Here is an 11307-nt window from a genome sequence, read left to right on the forward strand (position 1 = left end):
AGGGAGGGAGAGAGGCCGGGCTGAGCCCCCGCCCGCCCCCGGTCACCGGCCGGCCCGGGGGAGCCGCTCTGGGGGCAGCAGCCGCTCCGGGGGGCAGCAGCCGCTGCGGGGGCAGCAGGCGCTCGGAGGGCAGCAGGCGCTCGGAGGGCAGCAGGCGCTCCGGGGGCAGCAGCCGCTCGGGGGGCAGCAGCCGCTGCGGGGGGCAGCAGCCGCTCGGGGGGCAGCAGGCGCTGCGGGGGCAGCAGGCGCTCGGGGGGCAGCAGGCGCTGCGGGGGGCAGCAGGCGCTCGGAGGGCAGCAGGCGCTGCGGGGGCAGCAGCCGCTCGGGGGGCAGCAGGCGCTCGGGGGGCAGCAGGCGCTGCGGGGGCAGCAGGCGCTCGGAGGCAGCAGGCGCTGCGGGGGCAGCAGGCGCTCGGGGGGCAGCAGGCGCTGCGGGGGCAGCAGGCGCTCGGGGGGCAGCAGGCGCTGCGGGGGCAGCAGGCGCTCGGGGGGCAGCAGGCGCTGCGGGGGCAGCAGGCGCTGCGGGGGCAGCAGGCGCTCGGAGGGCAGCAGGCGCTCGGGGGGCAGCAGGCGCTGCGGGGGCAGCAGGCGCTCGGGGGGCAGCAGGCGCTGCGGGGCAGAGCGGGTGGAGGGGCAGCTGGTGCGGGGCAGGAGGCCGCTTCCCACCACCCCCGGCCAATTCAGTCGTTTTTAAAGCCGAACAATGGCGCTTCGGGGCTCGACGCGGGAAGATGAGAGCCTGGCTATTGCTTGCCTACTGTTTCTCGCTTTGCCATGACCTCCCCGAGCTAAACTTTGCAAAGTCACCCGTGTTAACTCACAAACGTGAATCTGGGGGAACGTACTCATAAAGCCTTTGATCAAAACCAGATCCCATTTCAGCGAAATGCTCCAGGTAATGTGTGACCAAAAGCTGAACTCAAATTACCAAAAGTCTGTTCTCTTTAAATGATTCTTTTTTAAAGGGTAGGTGTTGAATCCGACTTTACCGAAGGCAATTATGAACTTTGCAGGAGTCATAAACATATAGTTTTAGTCATAAACATGTAGTTCAAGTCATCAACACACAATGAAGTATTTTATTTCTCTCTCTTGCAAATAGGCTGGTATTAGTTGTCACATGAATTTCTAAGACTAGCGTGTAAATTGTAGGTGTTTGAGGTGTGTGAAATCATCCAACAAGCATGAAGTGTTCTCAGCAAGAGGGAAGTTAGTTCCCTATTGTCCTCTCCAAACAGACAGACTCTACGTCCTTAGTCAAAAGCCAACCTAAAACAAGACTCAAATCTCAAAAAGCTTGTAAGTAATCTTACAAAGTATGTGATGTAATTTCAGAATGATGTTAACTATAAATTATTAATAAATTGTTAATAATTGCTCGCCAAGCATCTGTCTTTAAAAGGTTGACTGCAAGAAAGGGCATTTGCGACACATTTCAGTTAGGACCAGGCATTTCTGAAAGATCCGAGAAACACCGAGCTCTGACCAAAGCCTTCACTGGTAAGCGATATGTTAAGCACATAATCTGAATTTTTCTGATCCTGCTTTCTGAGAAGTTAAGCAAACTTTGGGAGAGTTTTACTCAGAATTGAAGCCTCAGCCCTGAAGTGGTCAGGCAGTTGGAGTAGATGATGGTTGTAGATCCCTTCCAAGTGAAATATTCTATTCTGTATCTTTTCCTAACAGTGTCATAGAATCATAGAATCACAGAATACCAGGTTGGAAGGGACTTCAAGGATCATCTGGCCCAACCTTTCTTGGCAAAGACCAGTCTGGACAAGATGGTCCAGCACCCTGTCTGGTGGAATCTTAAAACTGTCCAGTGTTAGGGAATCCACCACCACTTCACTTCACTGGGGAGATTATTCCAATAGCTGATCATTCTCTTTATGAAAAATTTCCCTATTGTGTCCAATCGGAACCTCCCCAAGAGTAACTTGTATACATTACCCCTCATCTTTTCCATGGGACTCCTTGTAAAAAGGGAGTCTTCATCTTCTCTTCCCAAGAGAGATAGTGTTCTCTCTTCATGACACTGCTTGTGTCCCCTCAGTGGCCCCATCACAGGTTCTGCAAACAGCGCAGGAAGCTCTGTAGGAGACAATTCAGTAAGAATTAGCTCATAAAGGAAGTTTTTCCCCATAATCCCTTCAGTAAGCATGCGGGGTTTGCCTTGGCAGGCTTAGATGATTGTTATTTATTTTTTCCTTGTTTTCATCATCCTGTAAATATGCATTGAAGGTATTCACAGCTGAACTTTGTGATCTTTTATTATACACAAGAGAGATTATTGTATTTGATTTATTTTTCCTTTAGTGTTTGTTTACATGTGTTTTCAACTTGCTGCTCTTTGGCTTCATTAACTAAGCGAATAACATGTTGGAAAAAACAAGCTAGTTATCATAAGCAATTTAGGCAGTAAAACTGCAATCTCTGCTTGCTCTGGATATTGAAGATACCTATCTTCAGTAAGTGTCAATGGAATAATGAAATAGTAATAATGGAACAATGGAATAGTTAATTTAAAAGTTTAAAACTTTTAAACCCCATTGTTTTTCAGTAACCTGATGTGTGAAAACTTTTTTCTTCTGTTCAAAGATGACCTTGATTCATCAAGAATAAATAAATAAGGTGAGTACAGACTCAGTGGCTCTGGAAGGTGTCCTGGCTGCTGATTTTGTAACACCTCAAACTACATAAAGAATGTCCAAGACAAGTAAATGTCAAGCCTCCTTTCAGCAAGCCTTGGCAGCCTCATCATGATGAATAAATAGGACAAGCAGAGTTGAGCTGGCAGCAGAAAAACCAGTAAAAGCACATACTCCCAGTGGTTCAGAAGGTGGTAGTTTCTTTCCCAGTATGAATGTGAGCATGAACTCACTCCCTGCAATGTTCAGGCCCAAGAGTATTTCTACGAGAGGCATAAGTAAGATGATAATGGTGCCTTAGTGAAGAAGGGATGAAACAGTATTCCCTGAACTGGGTGGTGGGAGGGGAGCACAGAAGAGAAAGTGAGATGAAGAAGGATGAAGTGAAAAACCGTGCGTTTTACAGGTGTCTTGCATCCCCTCAGGTCTATGGAGTGAGCTGGATTTCACTTCTTTCCTAAGCAGTTTTCCCAGGCAGATGACCTTAAGCCGACTGACTTTATTCCACAGGAATTCAGTACCCTCAGCAGGACCCTAAGGAAATGCAAATTTAGTATTTCCACTGAGATTGCAGGCAAGCCTCACAGATCTGTGTCCTTGCTGAACTGTTTTGCTAGTGGTTATTTTTGCTTTCTATAAGGAAAATTTCCGTTTTTAAAATACTGTGTCTCATAAGCTGACAGCCAACTTCTAGAGCCTTCTGAGCTACATGAATTTCCAAGATAGCCAATCTAAACTAATCCTGGTTTTACCCAGGTGTGTCCACTCTGCTGCCAGCATTTACACTAAATCTTTGGGCGGGGTGATTAGATAGTGGGTGTAAAAGATCAGAAGATAGAAATACTTCAGGCCTGTAATTGCCAGCCTCTGCTTTGATACTGATTGCAGCAGGGGACTTCTATAAGAATGGACCTTTATTATGTATAATTTATCAGCCTGCATATGTACTGCTAGGAGCATGGTGAGAAAAAAGCAGCTAGCTCCTGCTGCTACCTGCAAGTTCTGTGGATGGTATTTCTGAGGCACCAAGGGATAACAAAACACCCCCCAGCCATTCCCAAGGCCTGATCACTCAAAAGCTTAATCTATTGTTTTCTTTTTTTGCTGTCCATCAAATGTAGATAGTTCTGGCACCCCAAAAATGTCTGAGGACACAAAGAATCCTTCATGGAAGAAATTGTTGGTAAAAGATGGTATGCACCTGGTGGGACAGAACCTGTCCAAAACAACAGTGACCTGCAAACACGGGTAAGAACATCCATGTTGTGCATCTTTTCAGTGCTTCTAGGAAACTCTGAAAATGTTTATTCCTCAGTAACTAAAAAGTTTGTTAGAAATATTTTATGATTGTGCGGTTTGCCTGTGTTTCGGTCATTCCTCACTGGCCTCCATGTCTTGCCCAGGCGTGCTGTGCAGCCAGTGCTCTGGTAGAAATGGAAACAACGCTCCTGCCTTCAATGGAAGTGAGCTCAGTTATACCAGCAGTGAATTTGTCTGTATGACAGAGTAAAAAGGCTGCTTCAAATGCTACACAGTTTAGGAGTCATGAAGACTCATTTTAACATGATGTCTAGATTACGACCCTACCACAGTATTCACAGTGCAACTGATCACTCCTAGTCTTGTGGACACCTGTAATTACTGGCTGTCACTTCTCAGCAGAACTTATGAATGAAAGAATTTGAACTGAAAAGAGCAGAAGCTGTTACAATAATTAAAGAAATTATGTCTTTCCTGGCTTTTGTTGGAATAGCAGTGACTCTCATCTTCTCATCGCTTCACAGTTTCACAGGGTAAATGCTGTCATAACAATTAGAGTAGGTTTGAGATGAACACTGAAAACAAAATGATAAATGGGCTGGGATAAGGAAACCAGCTAGTACAAAGTGACAGCTGTGAAGAGCTGTCTGCCATCCAACTGTGCACACCAGCTCCTGCAAAAAATGCATTCGTAACTCAGTGCCTGGGCATCCCATTCAGCTCTCCTTTCTCATAACTCCTCTACCTGCAACAACGTGAGCTTTCCTGGAGAGCTGTGCGCTGGGACAAGGGCACGAGCGCTTGCAAGTATCTAGGACAGTTACTTCACCTGTACGTTGCTCTGTGTTTTCCTGGTGGCAGCCCCCACTGTGCCTGCCCCAGAGCTACAGGAGGACAAAGGGACTGACAGACAGACAACCGTGCCTGAACTCTGAACCTGCACTGGTGGCCACCTAAAGGACATGAAAAATGCCCCATTTGTGTCTTCTGCAAGGCCATATCCACCGCTGGGAACACAGACTGCGTTATGCTGCTGTTTACTAGATGAGTTGTCTGGAGAAGCTCTGAGCACCAGCATTCCCTTCCCAGCCCCAAATATTTTTTTCTCTGCTGGTTGCCATTACCCAATTGTCATCTTCAGAGTGGTGGCCTTATTTTGCTCACTTTGATGTTACCTGACACAAACTTCTACTTCGATTGCATTTTCTTCTCTTGTAAATTCCTTAAGATTATTTCTGATGACAAAACGCCTCTTTATATGTTGAAGACTGAGCATCAGATATTAGGGAGGGTTAATCTCCTCCGAACAGGACAGTGTGGGTTCCACTCACAGTGACACATACCCTATCTAGGCAGGACCCCCCACACCAATGGGATGTAAATGTATGAGTAAAATAACAAGAACAGCAGTTCTGCAGCCCAGTCCACTAGATTTTGGTTGAAATTGTTCAATAAATTCACGTATTTGGGAGGAGGGAAAAGGCTGGTAGGTGTAGGAACAGACAAGCAAACCAAGCGATTGCATAGGCCTCCTTTCATCTGTAAACCAGGATCAAGATAAATTATTGTCCCACTTTACAAGGGTGCAAATGAGTCTGCAGCATCAATGATGCAAAGTGCTGTGTTGTGGTAAATAAGAGTATACTGACGTATATATATATGTAAGTATATATATATGTGCATATATATATATTGCAACTGCCAGTGCAATATAAAATCTAGCTGATTAACTAGGTTAACAAAGGCTTTCAGACCTTCGTCAGCTAATCTGGTATTGCAATGTTTCTTTCTTTTTCGTTTTGTTTTTTTTTCCTAATATCTTCAGCATTTTCTCAGTTCTTTATAACGATATCACATACTTTCATTTCTGCCTCATCGTACACAGACGCTCTCTGAAGGTTCATGAGCCTTTCCTGGTTTTCCTGTGCAGGTTGCATATAGAGCGCAGGGCTCTGCTGACATCCAGCAACCCTGCGCTGCATTAAATCCTGTGGCAGGTGTAGAGATGGACTTTGCATCCTCTGAGCAACTAAGCTGAGAGTTTGGTGCATTTGTCTTATAACTTTGGTCTATTCTGTTAAGTTGTTCCATCCTTCAAAAGGATTTACTTTCTGTCTGAGCTACATCTAACTAGTTCACTAAAGCGATCACTAAGGGAGAGGTAAAACCACTGAGTGTAAAGATGCATGCATTTGCATTTTTTACCCTTTTATTTTATACACTTGTAGCTTCCATATCAATAAGATTTGAGACCTGAACTCTTCTTCTAATTATCCTGAAAAACTGTAGATAAACTAGTTGTGCAGCAGTCCTCAAAAGTAGAAATGCTGTGCGTGCATGTGTGCACACATGTGCGTTGATTCATTGCTACTGAATTTTGTGTGAGGTGTCCCTGAACCATTTCCTTAAAAAAAATCAGTAAAGCCTTAATTGTTACCTGCCTCTGAGTGGCTAATGGACACTTCTGAACTTGTTAATACATCCAGTTTTAAGCACCCAGGATTCTTCTGTCCAAATGGAAACACCATTAGACCTTAGGCATCCTTATGTTCAAGAATAATAGCATAGAAAGTGGTGTGAAATGGCTTTCTCAAGGCCAGATACTTATATTCATCATAAAAGTGACTTTGCACTCTGTGGGTGTTCTGAGTATGGCCACTTTATTTTGGTGTGAGTAAGGATATCATGATCAGTATATCCTTCTCTAGAAAGGAGGAGAGGTGTGCAGAGGGACCACTGCCTTTACCTGCTGCTGTTATCACTTGGGTGGGGGACATACTGTGTCCCATCACTGTTACCACTGCATCCAGCCGTGGATGCTCGCACATCGCTCCATGCTGGTGGCACCTTCAGGGGTTAACCGCCCTTACAGCACGTAGGTTCGAAACTGCAAAGTCATCTTGCTGCTTCAAACACAGGTCATCTTCTGAGCGCTGCAGGTGAGGACAGGCCCACCTGACCCCAGGGCGCCAGGCCCAAGCTGCCCAACCCAGAGTGCAGGAAATAAGCCTGGAAAACAGCACCCGCGAGTCACTATTTGCAGTTTGCCCAGTACGGGCTGCTGGAGCTTTCTGGCTCTTTCATCTGTATCACTTGAAAGCAGCCTGTTTTTCCACATGGAAGTTATTCATTTTGTTTCATGTGCTGCTGAGGGGTTGAGGTGGGGGAAACGAGAGTGCTAGATCAGCCTGTGCTGACAAGCGCAATGCTTGGCTCCTCTCAATAACCCATTCTGCTCTCTCAACCAGAATGTACTGTTTTTTTCCTATGCATTCTCACACATGAGCACAGTGTGGGAGAACCAAATGTCACCACCGTGCCTTGTAGCTTTGTCAGTGACCTTTTTGTCACCCTACATGCACTCCTATGCTGTGGCTGCTTCTCGTCTCAAGACTCATGCAGGAAGTTGAGGATATGAAGAAAGAAGGAGAGAGAGAAAGAGAGAGGGGGAAAAAAAGAACAATACAGATATAATCTAACAAATATGATAATGATTCTGCTTTTTGTGTACACAGCGTGAAGAAGCATGCGTATGACACACTTAACGCTGGACTGCATTCCAAGGCTGATGCACCAGTTTTGAACTGTAGAGCCAGAAAAGCCAGCACAGAGGCACATCACGAAGTGACATTTAAAACGAGAAGTCTTCATTCAAGATAAAACATTCCTGCATTGCACAGGCTCACACCAGTCATTTCTCCTTCCCTCCACCCTTTTGTCTCCTGTTTCTGAAGCCCAATACTTGTGCACTGCGGAAGGGCCTGATGGGTATGTCTTAAGGCCACCAGCACACAGGTGTTTCATACCTGTGCGAGTCACTGGATGGTCTGATCCATCTGTCTGTCACCTGCAGATCTGCAACAGGGAATAAGCTTAGATGGGCATGGGACAGTGCCCGCTGGACCCACTCGGGTTGCTCAGGGAGACTCCCCCTCCGCACCCCCAGCTGCTCTTGCCATCTCCTGCAGCTCGCTGCCTCCGCCCCACTTCTATGCTTTGTCTTTGTCCACGCAAAATCAACCTTCCAGACCGATCAGTCCAGTGCTCTGCTGCTGAGCACCAGCACCGACTGGGTTGTCTTTCGGTGACTTAGTGCAGTAGAGGAGTGCTGCTTTGCTATTTTATTGAGGATAAATTTTATTGAGGATGAAGGTTCATAAATATGCAAAGCGTAAGTGTCATGAGGATGGAGCTAGGCTCTTCTTGGTGACAACCAATGATAGGACAAGGGGCAATGGATATAAACTGGAACACAGGAGGTTCCACTTAAATATCAGAAGAAACTTCTTCACAGTGAGGGTGCCAGAGCCTGGAACAGGCTGCCCAGGGAGGTTGTGGAGTCTCCTTCTCTGGACACATTCAAAACCCGCCTGGACACCTTCCTGTGTAACCTCACCTAGGTGTTCCTGCTCCGGTAGGGGGATTGGACTAGATGATCTTTTGAGGTCCCTTCCAATCTCTAACATTCTGTGATTCTGTGAATTGATCTAGTAATAGTTTTGTCAAAACCCATGGAGTTGGTAACCCATTTCTAGCTGTTAATCAGCAGGATGAGGGATTTTATTGTCAGAACAGACAATTAGTCAGGAATTACTGCTTAGGAAATGTTGAGAAATGGCCTTATGAAGGAAAACAGATACACAACTGTAGATGCACTCAGTTCATGTGACAGAAACATTTGTGACTGAATGACTGTGGCTTTTCCAGAGACCCAGTATGTGTGACCCCAGGGGACACTGAACATCAAAGGAGCCCAAGCGCATGAGTCGACTGAAGGACAATCTCCTCAAAGCACAAGAGTGGTCCTATCCTGATGGGCAGGAAGTCGAAGTTGTGGCAAGAGGCCAGCTTGGCCAAATCAGGAATTCCTGACAGAGCTTAAATGTTGGAAGAAAGTGGAGGGGGAGAATCGAGGCAGGGATGGACTATCTGGGAGGAACGTAGAAGCATTGCACCGACTGTTAAATTATGTGATAAAGCTCAGCTGCACACCCACAAAGGAGCTCAGAGAGATAATGGATAATAAATAAATAAATAAACAAACAAAATAATACCCTGCCTGGCTCCTCCCAGGTGCATCACAAGGACCATCTGCCCATCAAAGGCCCATCTGCTCAAGCCCAGAGGAGCACAGGGGCACAAACCCAGGCAAGAATCCAAATTAAAGAGTCCCGCAGAACAACCACCTTGTCCAGATCCCTCTAGGGCTATCCCAGCAGAGCCTTAGGCCTAACATCCAGGCATGACACCCATCACCATGAGCACTGGGAGCAGCTCTCTGGATCACCTTTTGGACGAAGGCGCTTGCTGCCTAGGGGTGGGATATATTGTGGATGCAGGGGAAAAACAGTTCATGATCACATGGGATGACTTATAGGGTGTTTAGAGGTGGAAGCAAAGGTGGGACAAGAGAGAGGTTTAAGTAATTTGGGAGGAACGAGAGTGGTAAAATAGAGAGGTAAGGGAACAAAAAAAGGCAACTGCACATAAATAGTTGGCTGGTCAGTTCACTTGACTGGCCATGCCCTGTGCCTGACCAGAGCCCACAACAGAGTTTAAGATCCCTAAATTCATGGCTTGCTTCTTCCCTTAGTGTTGTGCTCTGCCGAAATGACACTGGAAGGACTAGATCTTAAGTTGCTTGTTTCTAGGACTTTGATTTATGGACAGTCAGATTATTTCAGTAGGATCAAGTATCCAGTGAGGTATATTGGCAAGAATATGGGTGTACACTGATCTTTCTCAGAAGTCGTGACATCTGCCCTTCAGTTCAGGTGTTTCAAACTGTGCTACAGTTTGGAATATCTCACAATTTAGTAACTTTACAATGGGTTGTGCATTTAAAGCAGGGAAGGGGTCTTTGGGAAGAGCTATTCCTTAATCATTCTCTGCACAGATGTGCACAGTCTAGTTCCTTTCCCCTTGTCTGTCTGACTAGCACTTGCTTCTCCCCTTGTTTCTGTGCAAGTTTGCTTGTAGCCTCATGGAGCCATGACAGTACTGACTGCTGTTCAGTGTGAGGAAGGGTAACAGACACTAATGAATGATCTTTTCTTTCTTTATTGCAAACAAAGATCCAAAAGGGTCCAAAAAGTTCCCCTGCTTTGGACCAAGCGCCTCCCTCCCATTTCTCTGCTTGTTTTCCTTGCTGGCTCTCTTGCTTCTCAGCCCATCTGCTCCTTCCCCTTTGCCTGGAGAGCCTGGCACTGAGACAGGTCCTTCCGAAGCTTTGCTGCTGCCTGAAGAGTTTCCTGCTGTCACCAGGGCTGCTTGTTGCATTTTGCAGCTCCCGATTGCTTTCTCAGCCAAAGTGGTGGGTTTGTAACAAAACAGTCATGGCTGGGGTTTGCATGTGGATTTTCTGACGAAGCAAGGGAACGTACCAAGAGATGCCTGAGGTACAAACACACTGCTGGTGGGGAAGGAGGTGCAGTGGGGACACAAGCTGTGGAGTAGCTCCAGGAAACAGGCTGCTTCATTCTTCTGTATCACCTTCACCTTTTTTGATACGTCTATTTATACGTGTCAGAAGATGATGTCCTAGACAAATTTTTAAAAAATACATTTAAGAGCATAGTATTTAAAGCACTGATCTGCAGAGTGGGAGACACCAGTGTAATGAAGCATGCAGTCAGCATGAATCAGGCTATGAAGAAAATATTTTTACTCAAGAAATGTTTAGTTTATACAAAATGGAACAGATGCAATAGAAGAGATTGCTAGAAAGTGAGAGCTGTACCAAAGCCATAACCTCGCAGTCAAGGATCTTGCCATGATTTCTGATGAGGTTGCTGTCCTTTTTTTTGTGCAAAATGTTTTTCAAGGTTTAGTTTTATTGCAGAAGAAAGGCAAATGCAGTAACCTCACCAACTTTCATGAAATCAAGTGCTTGTTTTCTGGCCAGTGCTAATTATGATGCTGCTCACACATTCTGAAGAGAAATGCGCAGCAGGCTCCCATCCCACTGAGGCAGCCAGGGAAACAAAGTTCGTAGAGGAGTATGCTCTGCAAGCCCAGGAATGTCTAAATAGCAAATTTATCCTAAAAGAACTGTATGGGGTAGATCTGTCACTTGGAAAGGATCCATGTGATGGTACAAAGGTCAAAAAACAAGAAACTTGAAAACTGAGAGCTTTCCTGGTTGCCAACTATGTAAAATATGCTTTTGTATACATGCGTATAAATATTTGTCCAAGATTTGGTGCTGTGGCTTCCAAGTTTATCAGTTATGCTTACTGTCCTTAACTACTTTTTGCACGCTAAATGCATCATGCACTTTGCTTGCCATCATTCCTTTTTCATATTATTCCAGCAGCTCTTTTTTATTTAAACCGATGCTAATGGTTAGTGGTGAGACAGAGAGTTCAGAGTGAAAGCCCAGAGCATTCATTCTGCTTTGT

At 45.8% G+C, this 11307-nt stretch overlaps 1 long non-coding RNA gene across 2 annotated transcripts; it reads left to right on the forward strand.

Moving 5' to 3' along the window:
• The first annotated feature begins 658 nt into the window (after positions 1–658).
• LOC135988512 (uncharacterized) lies at positions 659–7669 on the forward strand. 2 transcript variants are annotated; one of them, XR_010606163.1, is made up of 6 exons: positions 659–894; positions 1152–1298; positions 1402–1499; positions 2560–2630; positions 3769–3895; positions 7423–7669. It is a non-coding gene; the product is annotated as an uncharacterized LOC135988512 (long non-coding RNA). The 2 variants fall into 2 exon arrangements; XR_010606164.1 differs by lacking the exon at positions 1152–1298.
• Positions 7670–11307: the final 3638 nt, after the last annotated feature.

The sequence above is a fragment of the Caloenas nicobarica genome, chromosome 4 (assembly GCF_036013445.1).
Source record: "Caloenas nicobarica isolate bCalNic1 chromosome 4, bCalNic1.hap1, whole genome shotgun sequence".
In the NCBI taxonomy this organism is placed as follows: domain Eukaryota; kingdom Metazoa; phylum Chordata; class Aves; order Columbiformes; family Columbidae; genus Caloenas; species Caloenas nicobarica.